Source organism: Mustela lutreola, chromosome 1 (assembly GCF_030435805.1).
Source record: "Mustela lutreola isolate mMusLut2 chromosome 1, mMusLut2.pri, whole genome shotgun sequence".
Classification (NCBI taxonomy): domain Eukaryota; kingdom Metazoa; phylum Chordata; class Mammalia; order Carnivora; family Mustelidae; genus Mustela; species Mustela lutreola.
Genome location: NC_081290.1, coordinates 41,558,843 through 41,577,332, shown reverse-complemented (window position 1 = coordinate 41,577,332; position 18,490 = coordinate 41,558,843). Strand labels below are relative to the sequence as shown.

Below are 18,490 nucleotides of genomic sequence, written 5' to 3'. Positions count from 1 at the left end.
AGGAAAGCAAAGTGTCAGGGCACAGTAAAATTTTGTTTATAAGATGGTGAAGGTACACTGTAAATAAGGATTTTTGCTGATGAAAAATCATGAAGTGCAATGGACAAATGAAAGATTCACTATTCCAGGGAAGTTAAATTCGGTCAGATGAGAAGATTTGCAGAGTTATTTCAGGATGAGAGCCTTGTTGATGAGGGATGATATTAGGGAAGTAATTAATTCTAGCAGCTTTAATCAGTTGATTATTATTATTATTGTTTTTTTACCAACTATCCCTGGAGCACAATCCCTTTGGTTACACAGTGGTTTAACCTCACAAAGCTATGCACACACACACACACACACACACACAGAGAGAACAAAACAAAAGAGATATGCCCTGAGATATAAATTACATGTTTAATACTTGAGAGGCCAAAACGTAAGTCAATAAAAATGCCAAGTGCATTTTAAAGGCCAAAATATTTTTATAGTCAAAGGGAAGAAGTTTAATTTATGTATTAGAGGATGTGTGTGTGTGTGTGTGTGTCAATGGTCTTATTATGAAGGAGGATAAATTATTATCTAACCTCAAGTGAGTTCTTTTCTTGTGATTATAATCATCAGTATTTGGAAATATTAAAGAATCTTCATGGTGATTTAAAACTAGGAAATTATAATAGTCTTATTAAATTTACTAACTGCTATATTAGTCAAGAGGAGAGACAACTATGGTTCAAATAAATGAAAGACTGGTATCATGGACATACAACTAGGGCTTTAATTAATGTTTTGCTATTTGATTTTTACTAATTGGGATGATGATCTATTGTGTGATAATTTGATAGAATATGAATAAAAACGTATACATATTTTGAGACAACTTAAATCACCCAATATGCAATGGTGTTGTTTTAGTGGTAGTAATCATGGCCAGTTCTCTTTCCAGGTATAATTGGTTGTGCTAAAAGTTTGTTTTGAAAACGCAAATGTTTCCAACCTGATTGATAGTAGGCAACTGTTTGAACAAAAAGAGAATTTTGTATTTGCTTGTGTGCCAACTCATCATGAAAATCATGAAAACACTAGGTGAAAATGGTACCTAGGTGCAGTGAGCCATACAGGGATTGTACAAACTGCACACACCTTCCAACATCCCTGCCAACTACCTCTGCTCGCTGTGTGTGTTAGAACTTTCCAGGCCATTTCCACTAACACTCTTTCCACTGCTCTGTAATAATGCTCAAGCTGTGATCCTTCTGACCCTTCCTCCAGTCCACCTTAGCTCTGGTTCAAAGGTAGAATGCCACTGTTTCTTATATTACTACTTGCATTTCTTGCATTACTACTATTTTTATTCAGTTCCAATATTATTTTTCTAATTAGGTGTCACTGATAAGGTTTTTGAATGCCATTCCCCTAACCCCATTTCTTTATATAAGGTCTGTGATTTCTTCTTCTTTTTTTTTTTTCTCATGATTTTGTATAGTGTGGTTATTTGGGGGAAGAAATGAATATCCCGGAAATTTTCACTCCTCAGCCTACTTTCAGTGGGGGAAGTAGGATCATGTGACTGATTTTCACTGCTGGGCTATGAACAAGCATTAGTAACAGGTAACTTGGACAAAGAGTAGAATTGCAAGCAAACAACCCTCCAACGGTCTCTTATCCTCACTCATCAACATGCGGAGTAAAGTGTTCCAGACAGTACAGCTGCAGGAAGGCGGAATCTCTGTCAACGACATCATTTTGTCTCTGCATGAAGGACTTTCTCTTTCAAGAACTTTTGGAACAGCATCAGACTTTATGTGAAAGAAAAATAAGCATGTATGATGTAAGGCACTGAGATTTTGAGCTCATCTCTTACTTGGGCATGACTATAGCATTTTGACTTTTACGGAAGTAAAAATCAATTGCATGAACTTCACGTACAGAATGTCATTTGGAAGTTTTTAATATTTGTTTATCAATTTTATCTTGAAAGTGTATGAGGTGCTCTGTATCAGAAGTATGTTGTCGTTCTTAATAAAACCATCACAATAAATATTAAGCATTTCCCCATTCTGACTTTTTAGCATTTGTCCTTACTCTTTTTTTTAAACATTTTTTTAAAGATTTTATTTATTTATTTGACAGACAGAGATCACAAGCAGGCAGAGAGGCAGGCAGAGAGAGAGAGAAAGAGAGGAGAAAGCAGGCTCTTGGCTGAGCAGAGAGCCCAATGCAGGGCTTGATCCCAGGATCCTGGGATCATGACCCGAGCTGAAGGCAGAGGCTTTAACCCATTGAACCACCCAGGTCCCCCAGTCCTTACTCTTAAAGCACTAAATGAGAACAAGATCAGTCATCCTGCACAAATCACTGGATAACATATAGCTGAGGAATGAGTAAAATTATTTTATTTCTTTTATAAAGAAAAATCCCTCCCCCTTCCTGAGAAGCTACTCCTTACTCCAACTCTTTTGTAGAAAAATAAACTCACCAGAAGCCACATAATCTCTAGTTCCTCTGCTTTCATCACCTAGTGAGGTCTCTAACTTCCCTGGCTTTATTGCTCCTTGAAACACACATACCCAGAAGGACAGCAACTCCTCTCTCCCTGGCACTTCGGAAGTTTAACCTAGGTGCCTCCTCTGAGATGTAGCCATGGTCCCTCTTCTAGAGATAAGAGAAGTTTTATTATCCTTTTGGATAAAAGCAATGAACTAGACAAATGGTTACAAAGAGAGTTCTTGTGGTTTGTGAAAAATCTTAGGAGTGTGGGACTTTTTACAGAAAACACTGAGAAATTCAGGATTTTTTTTTTTCCTCATACTTATTAATGCAGCAAAGAGTGCCTGTTAACAGATCACCATAATTAATTTTAGGGTCCAAATTGATTTTTATACTTGCTTCTGATAAAGTTGACAAATTATGTTTTTACTAAGATGGGGTTAATAACTTTGTGTTCCAGAGAAAAGCAAATACTGTTAAGGAATTGTTTCTAAATTTTCAAAGAATAACGTCTAGGTTTGACCTAATATTAATATGTATAGCTAACACCTTTCAGACATGAATTTTGGGGCAGGTACTATTGTACATGTTATATTATATTAACTCCTTTATTTACCACAACCTAATAAGTTGAGTACTATTAACAGTCTCACTTTACATGTAAGGAAAATGAGGTATGAAGTCAAGAAAATTTCCCAAGTTCACAGAGCAAGTAATGTAGTTGCAATCTGATCCTAAGTCTAAATCTAAGACTTCACTCTCTTAATTATCATATTCAACCACTTTTTATAGTGTTGTAATATACAGTTCTGATTCTCTTCCATGGCCATCCAATGCACAAGGTTTCATTGAAATGAGGTGGATATTAATGGATAAGTTCAGCTAACTACAATTTTGAGAGCCACAGGTAAAAACAATTTACATAAAGGTATAATATTTACAAAATAAACTCAATGAATGGATTCAAGGCCAAAATGATTATAGGGTGAAAAAATAAACCAGTGCATTAGAATATAAGCCTAGGATTTTGATCAGAAAGCACCAAGAGTCCACAAAAAGATGTTAATGTAAATAAGGTGACATGAAGGATAGAAACAGATATATTCATTTACATGTAAAATGAGTTCAGAATAAAATAAAAATAAATTATATGTTCAGGCACATGTATTTGAAAAAATCATGACATGCTTTTGCCAGAAAAGGAGAAAGGTATAAGTCTTCAAATTGAAAAGGTTGAGGATATGACAATGAGTATAGATAAGAAAAAAATTCATGGCTAAAAATAATAGAACACAAATTAGAAAATATAAAACAATACATCAAAGGCAAGGAGTAAAAACTACAAATCATAAGAATTATATGACACTTCTCAGCAAAAACACTGAATATACAGGAATAATGGAGTAATACTTCCAAAATATCAAAAGAAAATAACTTCAGCCTAGAGTTTTATATCTAGTAAAATTATAATTTAAATATGAGGAGAAGATGAATATAGTGAGTATTGAGGGTCTAGAAATTTAACCAAACCAAGAAACTTTTTGAAAATATACTTCAATTTCTCCCAACTCACTTCAAGAAAATATCTTAATAGAAGGGGTAAAAGTGCATAAGGACATTATCAAATAAAGGTAGTGAGAGAGATTAAGTAGCTAATCAAGTTTGTAATTACATGAATAAGATATATAAATATATGAATAAGCAGTCACAAAAAAGTAATATAGGTGTATTAGTGTTCTTCAGAGAAACAGAACCAATAGAAGATATATAGGTAGATAGATAGATATATCATATTAAATTAAATAACATAGGGCGCCTGAGTGGCTCAGTGGATTAAACCGCTGCCTTCGGCTCAGGTCATGATCTCGGGGTCCTGGGATCGAGTCCCACATCGGGCTCTCTGCTCTGCGGGGAGCTTGCTTCCCTCTATCTCCCTCTCTGCCTGCCTCTCCATCTGCTTGTGATTTCTCTCTGTCAAAAAAAAAAAAAAAATAAAAAAAAATAAAAAAAATAAAAAAAAATAAATTAAATAACATATTAAATAAGACATATATCATATATAATATATTTAATAATATCTTATTAAATAAGATACATATATATATAGAAAGTAGATAAATATATTATGTAAAGTAAAGTATTGGCTCACATGATTATGAAAACTGAAGTTCAGCTTAAGTGACCAGACAGAGCAAGTGAATTGTCCCTTTTTGTTCTATCAGGCCCTCAGTGGATTGAATGATGGCCATGTACATTGAAGTCTACAATTTCAATGTTAATTCTTTTCTGGAAATACCCTCATTCACAGACACATTGACAAATAAATTTAAACAGAATTCTGGGTCTCCCATGATCCAGTTGACACATAAAATTCACTATCATAATAAATATAAAAATACTGAAGACAGATTTTATGTGATAACACAATGAATTTAGGGTTTGTGTTAGCCAATTTGGGCTTCAGTAACAAAATACCATAGTCTTGGTGGCTTAAGTACAAGTCATTGCTCACAGTTAGACACTGGGAAGTCCAAGACTTAGTGCTGGCAGAGTTAGTGTCTGATGAGAACCCTCTTCCTGAAGTGCAGACAAGCACTTTGTTGCTGTATCCTCTTATTATAGAAAGAGCAGGAACTCTGCTCTCTCCCTCTTCTTATAAGGACACTAATCCCATCATGAGGTTTCTACTCTCATAACCTCATCTAAACCCTCCAAAGAAAACCACCTCTGAGTGGTTATCATCACTGGGGTGAGGGATTCAACATATGACTTTTGGATGGTCAAAAACATTTGGTTCATAACAAGGTTAGAGTCAGTATAGGGAGGTAAGAATGTGATTACATAATATGCTTGTGGAGCAAATGGCAATTAATATAGGATACTTACAAATTAACTTTCATTCTTATTTAAAAATTAAGAAGTAAATTAAAAATCCATATGTATATAAAAATAAATATATAATGTTAACTTAACATCTCAAGAATAAAATTTAAATATATTGATATAAAACAAGCAAATAAAAAACTAAGAAAGGCACAAAAATAAATTACAGCAATACTTTTAAAAATAATAGTGATAGAAAACATAACTTCAGATAGATAAACATAACTTCAGATACATAATAAATGTAACTTTTAACTCCTTGTTAGAAGAGGAGAGACTCAAATTTTGGGATGTGTCAAACAATATCCAATAATGGGATTTCCATAAGAGACTAATTTAAAAACAAAAGACTTATAAATGATGGAAAATGTATCATGTAAATATTATGGCAAAAAAATGCTGCGGTGAAATTTTAATAAAAAAAATTCTATACTCTAATATAATCCCTCAAAATGGTCAAAGAGGGACTCTGTCTACCATCTATAGGAAAAATAAGTGAAGAAGGTATAATCACCATGAAAATAAATGTACTAAACAAGATGTCTTCTAAATATATCAAGCAACAATTGAACAATCATAGGGAGAAGCAAATTTCATGATGTAACTGCAAATCTTAGCATAGCACTCTCTCTCAGTCAGAGATATAGGAAACAGGCAAAACCAAACAAATAAAAAGATTTGAAAAATAGCAATAATTTGAAGTTCTTCTTTAAGTCTGTCTGTGGAATGTATCTGTTTGTGTATTCTTTTCAATAAGAAATAATCATGACAGATTTTTCCACAAATAATATTGTAATTAAGTGCAGTTCATCTAAAGTGTTACCTTCTTACAACTAGGGAGCTCCTAATGATTTATATATCTGAGATCTTAAGAAACAGTGGTGATATTTTTCTTTTCAAGTCAATCTAATCAATCACAATGGAAGAAATCATGTAAAAGCTTTGAAGCAAAGGAGATGTATTATGTTCCTAAGACAACCAAAATAACAAGAAAAAATATCAAAATATTTAAGAATGGTATGCAGTTCCTCCTAAACTGATGATTATTTCTTTAATGTATTTGGTACTGAAATGCCCGAGTATCAAATTATATATTTTCACTTAAAGAGTTAATTTTGTTAGAGCGTCTCAAACTCTCTCAAATAAAAATATACATAAAAATAACAACTGACAGGGGCACCTGGGTAGCTCAGTGAGTTAAGCCTCTGCCTTCAGCTCAGGTCGTGATCTCAGGATCCTGGGATCGAGCCCTACATTGGGCTCCCCCAGCAGGGAGCCTGCCTCCCCCCCACTCTCTGCCTACTTGTGATCTCTCTCTCTCTCTCTCTGTTAAATAAATAAATGAAATCTTTAAAAAAAAAATAGCAACTGACAATATAAATTTTAATCTCAAGGGATTTGGGTACATTGTATCCCATCATGAAATATAAATAAAGATTTTACTTTTAGCAGAAAAATGTTGTTTGGCATCTGTAGTTTTAAAAATTATAACTGTTTGTAAGTATGGTAATAGATAGGACCCATGCTTCTTCCTTATTTTTGACTTATTTTCGACTTGGCTCCAGTTAACCTTTGCAACTTGTTCAATGAGAAACTCCAGTGAACTGTATCACCATACACAATTAATGGTTGAGAGGTCTATAATAAATGAAAATGCCACCACTGCTTAGCAATTAGCTTATGGATCATCTCCAACCACTTAGAACCTCTTCCGTCTGCCCCACTGAAACATGCTGGGTGATTTAAATTATACTTAAAGCAAGCTGCAATATTCAATTACCAGTGGGTGCATTGTGTGGAATTGTCACCATTATGATTAACAGTCCTTATGAAAAACAATTAATTTGGTGTCTTGTTGCTAGGTCAACTATAAAAGCTAATTCCCTTGAGAAAAAATTATGTTTATCAGTCACATACCCTTTTATAATGCTTTGATCTAAAACATTAAAATTATCTCTTTGGTAGAAGAATAAATGAAACAAGATGGGATTGGGAGGGAGACAAACCATAAGTGACTCTTAATCTCACAAAACAAACTGAGGGTTGCCGGGGGGAGGGGGTTGGGGAGAAGGGGGTGGGATTATGGACATTGGGGAGGGTATGTGATTTGGTGAGTGCTGTGAAGTGTGTAAACCTGGTGATTCACAGACCTGGGGATAAAAATATATGTATATAAAAAATATATGTTTATAAAAAATAAAAAATTAAAAAAAAAAAAAAAAAAAAAAAAAAAAAAAAAAAGAAGAAGTTGCAGAACTTAAATGTGAAAATATATCTTCAATATTAACTTAGGGGAAAGAAAAACTTAGTCCGTTGTTTTCCTAGATAAAAGAACATAGTGGCAGGTAAAAGGAAACAAAAGATTCAATTTACACAGAAATTAGGTATATTCTTTCATATTTTAAGTCTATCTTTGGGAACTCAATTACACACATTCAAAGGAGGAATGGCAACTAGACAAAGGCATTTGACTTCTTATAAAGGAGTTCAAGTACCAAGGAGATATGTTTCATTTCAAATGCAGTAGCATAAAAAACAAATAATGATATCATCTGACTAAACCACTGAGTTAAAAAGAAAGCAAGAAACAGAGCAACTAGCCATTTTCAGCAAATGTTTTCAATAGGTAATATAAAAGAACCGTTCGTGACTTCTTTATAATCCCTTGGATGAGCTGAGAGAAAACACCACTGTGATCTTCACTGTCTGTTAAAATCACTGTCTGTTAGTATTTACACTCTTCCCTGAAAGACATAGAATTTAATGCCATTCTGTTCTATGAAGCCCTTGGAATCAAGCCAATGAATCAGATGACTTTATAGTGGTTGAATTTGTTACAATTATATGTGTACTTATTTTATTTGAAGGCAGTTTTACCTACATGCGATATCAATGGGTCTATTTGGACAATGTCTTAACCTCCATTCCAGTGTTCATTTGTTTTCCAAAATTATTGTCTAATCTTGTTTCTTAACCTTTTATGTTATATCTCCATCATGACTAATTTTTCTTTTTTCCATTAATTAAATTCTTAGGTCCATTCAAAGGTTTCATACATCATGAATTGTTATTGGTAGTTTCTTATACATCTTGACAAAAAAAATTAAAAATTCATGAAACTGTAGGTTGGAAGGAAAGTTGAAGGGTGTTGGGTTTATCCATTTCATAAGTGAATATCTAATACAACTTTGAGGAAATTTGGTGATGTAGTTTCACATGGAAATTTGTTGTCTGTCTTGACTTATTGAGCAATCTAATAACAAGAGAAAGCCAGTCTTCCCCATATGTATAAATATATATTTGTCTTTTCACATTGCATTGTAATTAATCTATGAATGACTCTTGGTTCCATTAGGAGAATTTAAGAATAGTAATTGTTTGTTTTTTCTTAATTTAATTTTATTTGTTTCAAGTTTTTGTTTAAATTCTAGTTAGTTAACATATGGTATAATCTTGGTTTCGGGAGTAGAATTTAGTAATTCATCACTTACATATAGTGCTCACCACAACTGTCCTTCTAAATACCTATTACCCATTTCATTCATTCCTCCACTACCTTCCCTTCCATCAGCCCTCAGTTTGTTCTCTATAGTTGAGTCTCTTATGGTTTGCCTCCTTCACTTTTTTTCCCTTTCCCCTATGTTCATCTATTTTGTTTCTGAAATTCCAAATATGTGTGAATCATATGGTACAAATCTGTAGCCAGCAAGACAATATGGTACAGGCGCACACGCACACATACACACACACACACACACACACAGACACCACATGGATCAATGGGACAGAATAGAAAACCCAGAAAATGGACCCACATCGATATCAATTAATGTAAATTAATCTTTGAGAAAGCAGAAAAGAATATCCAGTGGAAAAAAAGACAGTCTCTTCAACATATGGTGTTGGGAAACCTGGACAACAAAATGGAAAGCAATGAAACTGGATCATTTACTTACACCATCCACAAAAATAAATCCAAAATGGATGAAAGACCTGAACGTGAAACAGGAAACCATCAAAATCCTAGAGAAGAGCACAAGCAGCAACGTCTATGACATTGGCCATAGCAACTTCTTATTAGGCACATCTCTAGATATAAGGAAAACAAATGTGAAAATGTAAAAATGAACTATAGCATAAAGAGAAAAATCTTCTGGAGGCATCTAGGTGACTCAGTAGGTTAAGCATCTGCCTTTGGCTCAGGTCATGATCCCATGATCCTGGGACTCAGCCCAGGATCTTCTCACCCTCTCCCTCTGCTCCTCTCCCCCACCATTTGTGCTCTCTTACTCACTCTTTCTCTCTTAAATAAATAAATAAACAAATAAACGAATAAATGCAGTTTTTTAAAAAATGATGAAAATCTGGTACACAGCAAAGGAAAAAAAAATCAAAATTAAAAGACAACCTATGGAATGGGATAAGATATTTGCAAATGACATAACTGATAAAAGGTTAGTATCTAAAATCTATAAAGAACTTACCAAACTTAACTCCCATAAAACAAATAATCCAGTTAAGAAATGGGCAGGAGACATGAACAGACATTTTTCCAAAGAAATAACTGTTTTTATATTTCTTATCTCTATATAGTATATAGCCTACAAATATTTGCTAAGTGAATAAATGAGTGGATTCATAACTGCTACTCATTTTTTAGCTGTTACTCATTTTATTCAGTAAATATATTAAGAACAAAATTGTTCTATGAGGCATACACACAGTGATAAACAAAATATCATGGTTCAATAATTCTGTCTGATAACACTTTTTACTGATACTAGAATATCCATATCAGTATGACATAATAAGACTCAGAAGTCACATTGTTTACTCCTAAACCAATTAGTCTGACCAAAATCCAAAAATAGATACTCAGTTATTTGTGGGTATAAATCAACCAGGGATAAGCATTAAGTAGGTTAGGGTTAGGAAAAAACAAAAACAAAAACAAACAAACAAAAAAAAAAAAAAAACAAGCAAAAAACTACCCTTTTCTCTAATCTATACAGAACAAGGCAGTTTATACAATATATATGGGAATAATATTTTTTGATACTCAGAACTTTATAAAAATAGTTTGGTTTGTTGTATCCAATTTATAGTCAAAGAAAGTAATTTTCAAAAATTTCAGGGACTTCCACAATACAGTCCAGAAAATTGAATCAAGAAAATTTTACAACCTTGTCAAAGTATATTCCTTGGACCAATAACATCAATCAGCATTATCTGGGACCTTATTGGAAATGCAGAATCTGCAGGATCTTAGACATCCAGAATCAAAATCTGTCTTTAAATATGTTTCTCAGGTGATAAATATAAATGTATAGCATAATATTTGAGAAGAGCTGGTTTAGTTTTCTTTATATTATATCATGTCTACCATTACATCTACCTATTAGATATTATATAAAATGCTGTGACATATCTAGAAATTGCAGAGACTGAGGGGTAAAATACAAAACTTCAGACATCAGCCTGGTGAGCAGAAGTTATTTGGGAGTGTTTGTTTACTAGTTTTACAAAGAAAGACATTTGGGAGTGGAATTCAAGGCTCAAATTGAATGACAAAAAAATAGTGCAGGGAAAAGTTAAGGTTCAGTGTTTCGATGAATTGAGTATATAAAACTAAGACAAGGATTTTAAGTTTAGGTGATTTGTGAACTCTTTTTTTAAAGATGCTAAATGCAGCTTCCTTCCTTTCTGTCACTATATACATTCCAACACTTATAGCAAGTGTTATATTTGTTTGAAGAGAATTTGCTAATTGTGGCAATTATTTAAAAAGACAAAAATGAAAGAGTGTCAGAGAATATGATTCTGTAGCATGCTTTAGGAATTATAATGTATATGATTGCCTGATTGCATTAGAGATTTGTGTGTCACACCAAAGATAGAATATAGTGAAGTGTAAGGCCATGTGTGAGGGGTTTTGTTGTTGTTGTTCTATTTATTTTGTCATTTATGTTGACTGTTTTTTCTTTCCCATCCTGATCTTTAATGTCAGTGTTGTATAACATCTCAGGAGAGTATTTTACATAAGAAAATATAAATAAATATAGAAACATGTACCTTAGTTGGAGTTCCCCTATACTACCTATAGTTTCCAAGATGAGACCTAAAATGTATGAAGTAGACAACAGAAATTCCATCTGAACTCAAATGACTGAATTCCACAGAAAGTAATATGTGGTTCCTTTTATTCCATTTGCATGGGGGCGGGGAGTCAAAGGTCTTAAATATCTGACTATATAAATAAGTTTCTCCTCTGGCTACAAATTAGAACTAAAGGTTTCTCTGCCCCTTGGGGACTCATTCATTCTTGATAATGAAAGATTGTACTAAATCTCTACTAAAATTCAGTTATCAAACAGAATACAGTGTATCCAAAGAGACAAGTTCTGACTGTCTCTATACTGTCACCAGCCTTAATGTCCTAAGGTTAAACTGATCCTTCCACTAACAATAATCTAAAAAGTACCTGGTGCATCGCTTTAAAAGAGGTTTAAGAAGAAATGAATAATGAGACACATGCTTCAAAATAAAACTAATATCATAGAGCAAAAATAATTTCAGGATGTTAGCTTTCACCTGTTGAGCATGGACCGGAACATTGGAAAATCTGTAAGATTCCCATGTTTCATTTTAAAATGACAATAAAACCATTTCTTCTTTCTCTACTTCCTTAAAAAATGTTTATTGAATGAACAAAACAAAGAAAATCTTTAATGGAAGGTGAGCAGTTTAATGGAATGCTAACAAGTAAAATACACATTAATATCTATAAAAAGTCCTATGAAAAAATTAAATGAAAATAAAGTGATAGAGACAAAGATTACTGAAAGATGACAAGGTAGGGGTACCTGCATGGCTCAGTCGGTTGGGCTTCTGCCTTCAGTTCAAGTTATGATTTCAGGATCCTAGAACTGAGTCCCACGTGGGGCCCCCTGCTCAGCGGGAGTCTGCTTCTAGCCTCTCCATTTGTGCCTCACCCTGCTACTTCTCCCTTCTCCCTCTCAAATAAATAAATAAAATCTAAAACAAACAAACAAACAAAACAAAACAAAACAAAACCAAGGCATGAATCCCTGGAAGAGCCAGGAAATAATATCCAAGGTACATAACCTAACTCTTTTCAGAGGTCTGAAGATGATGACACACCATTATGACACACACCCATAAACACACACACACACATAAGGTATAATTTATTGAGTGTCAGGTGGTTAGTCTTTACTTAAAAGTTTATATCTTTCCTGCAATATTATCTCATACATGTTTTAAATAACCCTGAGAGGTATGTTTATTATTTTCATGAGCCAATTTCATTGGGGAAGAAAACAGAGTTAAAAGAATTTAAATAAATAACTGAACTTACACAAGTAAATGTTTGAGGTGACCATTGATCCTAGATTTGTCTAACACAGGAAAACCTCTCTTTCTCCTATTAAACAAGTTTCAAGCAAAGATTTTATAAATTGTAAGTGCTATAGGAGAGTGTAAAGAAGTTTGATCCATTTCATCCAAATATTTCTCTAAATCAAAGTATTTGTAAAACATTTCTCTTTTAGCTTTAAAAATCATGGGAGAAGGGGGTGGGATTATGGACATTGGGGAGGGTATGTGCTTTGGTGAGTGCTGTGAAGTGTGTAAACATGGTGATTCACAGACCTGTACCCCTGGGGATAAAAATATATGTTTATAAAAAATAAAAAATTTTTAAAAAAATCTAACAGTAAAAAAAAAAAAAATCACAAATAGAAAACTATATATCAAGCTAGTATTAAACATTATTTTGTTATTTGCTGTATGCCAATTTCCTGTTATATTTATAAATCCTAAAGATAATTTTTGATCTTTGGATTAAATTTTAAATATTTTCCCATTAAAGAAAAAATATTTAAAAGCAAACATGGTAATAACAAGAAACAGTGATATTGATTATACAACCCTTTACATACAAAAAATTATCAACTAATTACTCAGCATGCATTCATTTAAAAACTATATGATTGCCCTCTGTTGCAAAATATGTTTACAAAACACCTATGTAGGTGGATGCATGACAGCAGAGTGAACAAAACATTTACAAAAAATGTACTGAATTTATAAATCTGACTATAATTTAATTAAGGAGATTAATATTGCTGAACACTCAATACCTAACATAAAAAAGAAAAATATATAACATCCTAAAGTACATACATTTCTATACAGTAGAGAAGACAAAAGAAAGTCAGTCCCATAGCTAAGTTCTGACTCTGTAGCAGCAATCTTCACAAAACCAGGCTTGCCCACTAGTATTTATTAATTTACAATTGCAAGGTACTCGAATGTTATGAGATTATTTGTTAACTGTTAAACCATCTTTATTTCTTTGGAAGAAATGGCAAAGAATATCTAGTCTATTTTCTTGACTTAAAGAAAATTGATTAAAAGATCTCACATATCACTTCTCGGCCTTTTGGCTAAGATCAAGTGTAAAAGATCTCACATAGATGTATGTATCAGTAAATAGTATTGTGGATCTTCAGGTCCCTAAATGAATACTGGACAAATTTCAAGGACCAAATAATTTTGTTAAACTCAATAAAATTATTTAATATTATGGTTAAAATATTAAAAATAATATATATTTTCCTTTAAGCCTCAATACTTTGTGTGAACACTTTACAATACTTATTTTTCAATTTTATTTTGAAATATCACACTATAATATAGGAAACACTAAGAAGGCACCATTAATTTTAATTTCAGGTAGTTGATCATTATCTATTAAAGAAAAATCATAATAAAATTAAAAATAATTTTTTACAATGGAAAATAAGAAAGAATGTTTACTCTGGGAATGTGAGGAGAATGAGAGAAGAATCCTTTGAAAGAGAGGCTTATACAAGGATGCTTATAAACTGTTAACAGTGAAATTGTGCCCAACTGAGGAGATACCCCACAGAGATAAAATATATACATCATGCATAACTTATAGAATTCTGTAATCTATATTTTCTTTCTTTTGGAATTTTAGAAAAAATAATAAAGACTAAGATTTTCTTAATTTCAGATTTTACTGTGAAGGGTTAGGATCTAGATAGAGAATTCCCTTTGTTTTCTGGAAATTAGACATTATTATCTGAATAATATTTTTTCTGTAGTCAAATCATATCCAAAGTTTTTGTTGTTGTTGTTAGTTTTTTTATTAGAGTCAAATCATTTTCAATATCATCTAAGATGTGTTATTTTCAACAATGGACTCCTGGAATTTTATTGTGGCTTAAGGCAACAATGTAGCACAGTTTATTGATTTTTACTGCATGCAGAACATACATTTACACTCTATTCATTAACCTTACAAAGATATTTGACTTAATGAAAACACTTGGAAATGTTTGTTGCTGCATTTGTTATCAACATATCATCCAGTGGGGAGGACTCACTAAACCCAAGTGATTGCTTGAAATGAGGCAGAACATAAATTGTAATATTTTATTTCAAGAACATAAATTACTTCATTTGCAAAGAAAATGTATCTGCATTATAGAATGTATTTGTATTAGCCGTGTCCTTTATTTTCTGCATTGAGACTTTGACATCTGAGGTCTTGTTGACACTGGAGAGACCACCCCTCCCAGGATTAGCCAATTCCTAAAGATAATAAACAACCTAACCATGAGAGCACTTTGCAATCTAAACCAAACCAGAGTCTCATGCCCAGCTACCCCCTTTACTAGGCTATCACACTCTGGGTACAATCTACCACCCCTAATAACCCACAAGCAGTCAGAGGACAGTCCCTATACTCCTGAGCCCACTGAAATTATTCACACTAGCTAATACTAAACCGGCTTACCCTGTCTCACTCATTCATTCCCAAGGAAACCAAAATATAGGCTCTTATCACAATTATTCCCCTCTCCCTGACTTCCTACTGACTTGGTGCTTCTCATGTGACACCTTAAGTTGTGGAGGGTCCCTTACTCTTGGGATCTGTGAACATAATAAACTTCATTTTCAAAGACAATCACATCTCCTGACCTGTTGACTTTATCATACCTAAATAATAATAAAACCTATATTAAAACAGTATCATGATTATTTTTGGGGGCTATAAAAGTATATTACTATATTTTTACATTTAAAGAGGTCCCGAGTTACTAAAGCTGTGTTGTTATGGTTTTTATTTAATAGAAATATTTAAGTAATTTTTATTTGTTTGTTCTGGAGTGTGAAAAGGCTAAATGAAAGATACATGTTAAAACTTCATTTCTTAAATTCTTTTTTTTTTTTAATTTCTTTTCAGCATAACAGTATTCATTGTTTTTGCACCACACCCAGTGCTCCATGCAATCTGTGCCCTCTCTCATACTCACCACCTGGTTCCCCCAACCTCCCACACCCCCGTCCCTTCAAAACCCTCAGATTGATTTTCAGAGTCCATAGTTTCTCATGGTTCACCTCCCCTTCCAATTTCCCTCAACTTCCTTCTCCTCTCCATCTCCCCTTATCCTCCATGCTATTTGTTATGCTTCACAAATAAGTGAAACCATATGATAATTGACTCTCTCTGCTTGACTTATTTCACTCAGCATAATCTCTTCCAGTCCCGCCCATGTTGCTACAAAAGTTGGGTATTCATCCTTTCTGATGGAGGCATAATACTCCATAGTGTTTATGGACCACATCTTCCTTATCCATTCATCCGTTGAAGGGCATCTTGGTTCTTTCCACAGTTTGGCGACCGTGGCCATTGCTGCTATAAACATTGGGGTACAGATAGCCCTTCTTTTCACTACATCTGTATCTTTGGAGTAAATACCTAGTAATGCAATTACAGGGTCATAGGGAAGCTCTATTTTTAATTTCTTGAGGAATCCCCACACTGTTTTCCAAAGTGGCTGCACCAACTTGCATTCCCACCAACAGTGTAAGAGGGTTCCCCTTTCTCCATATCCTCTCCAACATATGTTGTTTCCTATCTTGCTAATTTTGGCCATTCTAACTGGTGTAAGGTAGTATCTCAATGCGGTTTTAATTTCTTAAATTCTTAAATTTCACATCTGAGTGAAATCGTATGGTATTTGTCTTTCTTTCACTGACTTATTTCACTTAGTATAATACACTCTAGCTCCATTTAAGATACTAAACAAATGAGCTAAAGGGAGAAAGAGAGAGAGAAAAAGAGAAAAACCAAGAAACAGACTCTTAACTATAGAAAATAAAGTGATGGTTACCAGAGGGAAAGTAGGTAGGGGAATGGATTAAATAGGTGATGGAATCAACGAGTTCACTTGTGATGAGCACCAGGTGTTTTATGGAACTGAAGAAATGCTATATTGGACCTCTGAAACGAATATTGCTCTGCATGCTAACTAACCGGAATTCAAATAAAACTTAAACACTTTTACCTCAAATTAAGCTAAAATGGCAGCATATATTACAATTTGAAGTAAAAAAACCAAGATCCTATTAAATATATTACAAACCATTGAGGATCTTGTTTCTCTATGCTTAGTTTCAGAGGTTTGTTTGTGTTTTTGTTTGTTTTTTCTCTATTTCACTTATCTGTAATTTTTGTCTTTGTTTATGCACCTTTACTAAGTTTCCATCTGCTTTCTTACTTTCTATTTGGTGGAAGTTCAAGAGAATGAGGATATCATTTCACCTAAAATCAGTGCATACCAGAGAGAATTCAAAATGGAAATCTGGAATAAGGCATTGTATTCACAATCTCCAAATAGAACATATTCTTCTTGATCCTATTTCTATAAATAATGGGCAAAATAAAGAAAAAGAAAGAAGGAAAAAAAGAAATAATTAAGTGAAGCTAGACTATTTTATCTTTGAACTTTTTTGAAATATAAATTTTTAAGATGCATAAAAATAATAATCACGATTTAATTATGTACAAATTAATATTTTTGTTCCATAATATAAAGCAAAACCTCTTTTTTCAAAACATAATAATTTCCTTTGAGGATAGATCTTAACATTTATTGGAATGTTACAGAATCACAGTGTTGTTTTTTTTTTAAGATTTTATTTATTTATCTGACAGAAAGAGACTGCAAGTAGGCAGAGAGGCAGGCAGAGAGAGAGAGGGAAGCAGGATCCCCGCTGAGCAGAGAGCCTGATGTGGGACTTGATCCCAGGATGCTGGAATCATGACCTGAGCTGAAGACAATGGCTTAACCCAGGGAGCCACCCAGACACGCAAATCACAATGGTTTTAAAACACCTTTCGACACCTCCGTGGCTCAATCAATTATGCCTCTGCCTTCAGCTCAAGTCATGATCCCAGCATCCTGGGATTAAGCCCCTATCAGTTTGCTTCTCTCTCTTCCACTCCTGCTTGTGCTCTTGTTCTCTCTCTCTCTCTCTGCTAAATAAATAAATTCCTCAAAAAGAATAAATAAAAATAAAACACTGTTCATAAGTCTATTGGTTCTTATGTGTTTATTTGAAAATAAACATTTCTTGAGATCTGTTACTCTTACAAGAAAATTTAATCTTCTAGCTATTAAAGGATGCATGAAAACATTAGGTTGCCAAATAAATACAAATTTCATAAGAAGGATATATGTAGGAGAAATAAAGTAGAATTTTTAGCTTTTGATATTAGATGTTGAAGTTAAAAATCATAATTTATGTATAAAAAGTTAATTATAACAAAACAGAAGATTATTTATAAGCATAGCCCTAGTGGTATATTTTAGCATCTTACACATGTAACTTTGCCTCACAACTTAGCCAAAGAAGGTATCATTTAGCTGAAATAATTTACTGGCTAGTTACTCTTAGTAGGTCTAAGAAATACTCAATTTTTTCATAGAAAGTCTTTTATAAAAGTGGCTAATAATCTCTTATAAGTCTTAATTCTGAACTCTTAAGACAAATTTATGAGTTAGAATTTTAAGGAGCAGTACCTATAAGTTCTGATTGTATTTTGAACGGTAAACAACATTGTAATAGTCATGTTTTTTTCTGTCCCACTAAATATTTGTACTTCGGTATTGATGAAGACATTTATTTTTGTCTGGAATTACCGAGATGTTTCTATGCTTTTGAATAAAATGGTCCTAAGCACAGCAATATTAGTATTTATAGTATTTAGAATAAATATTAGTATTTATTCTAATCC

The 18,490-nt window shown here is 33.1% G+C and overlaps 1 pseudogene; it reads left to right on the top strand.

The window, feature by feature from the left end:
* The first annotated feature begins 13,803 nt into the window (after positions 1-13,803).
* Positions 13,804-13,932, top strand: LOC131822772 (U2 spliceosomal RNA; annotated as a pseudogene).
* The last annotated feature ends 4,558 nt before the right edge of the window (positions 13,933-18,490 follow it).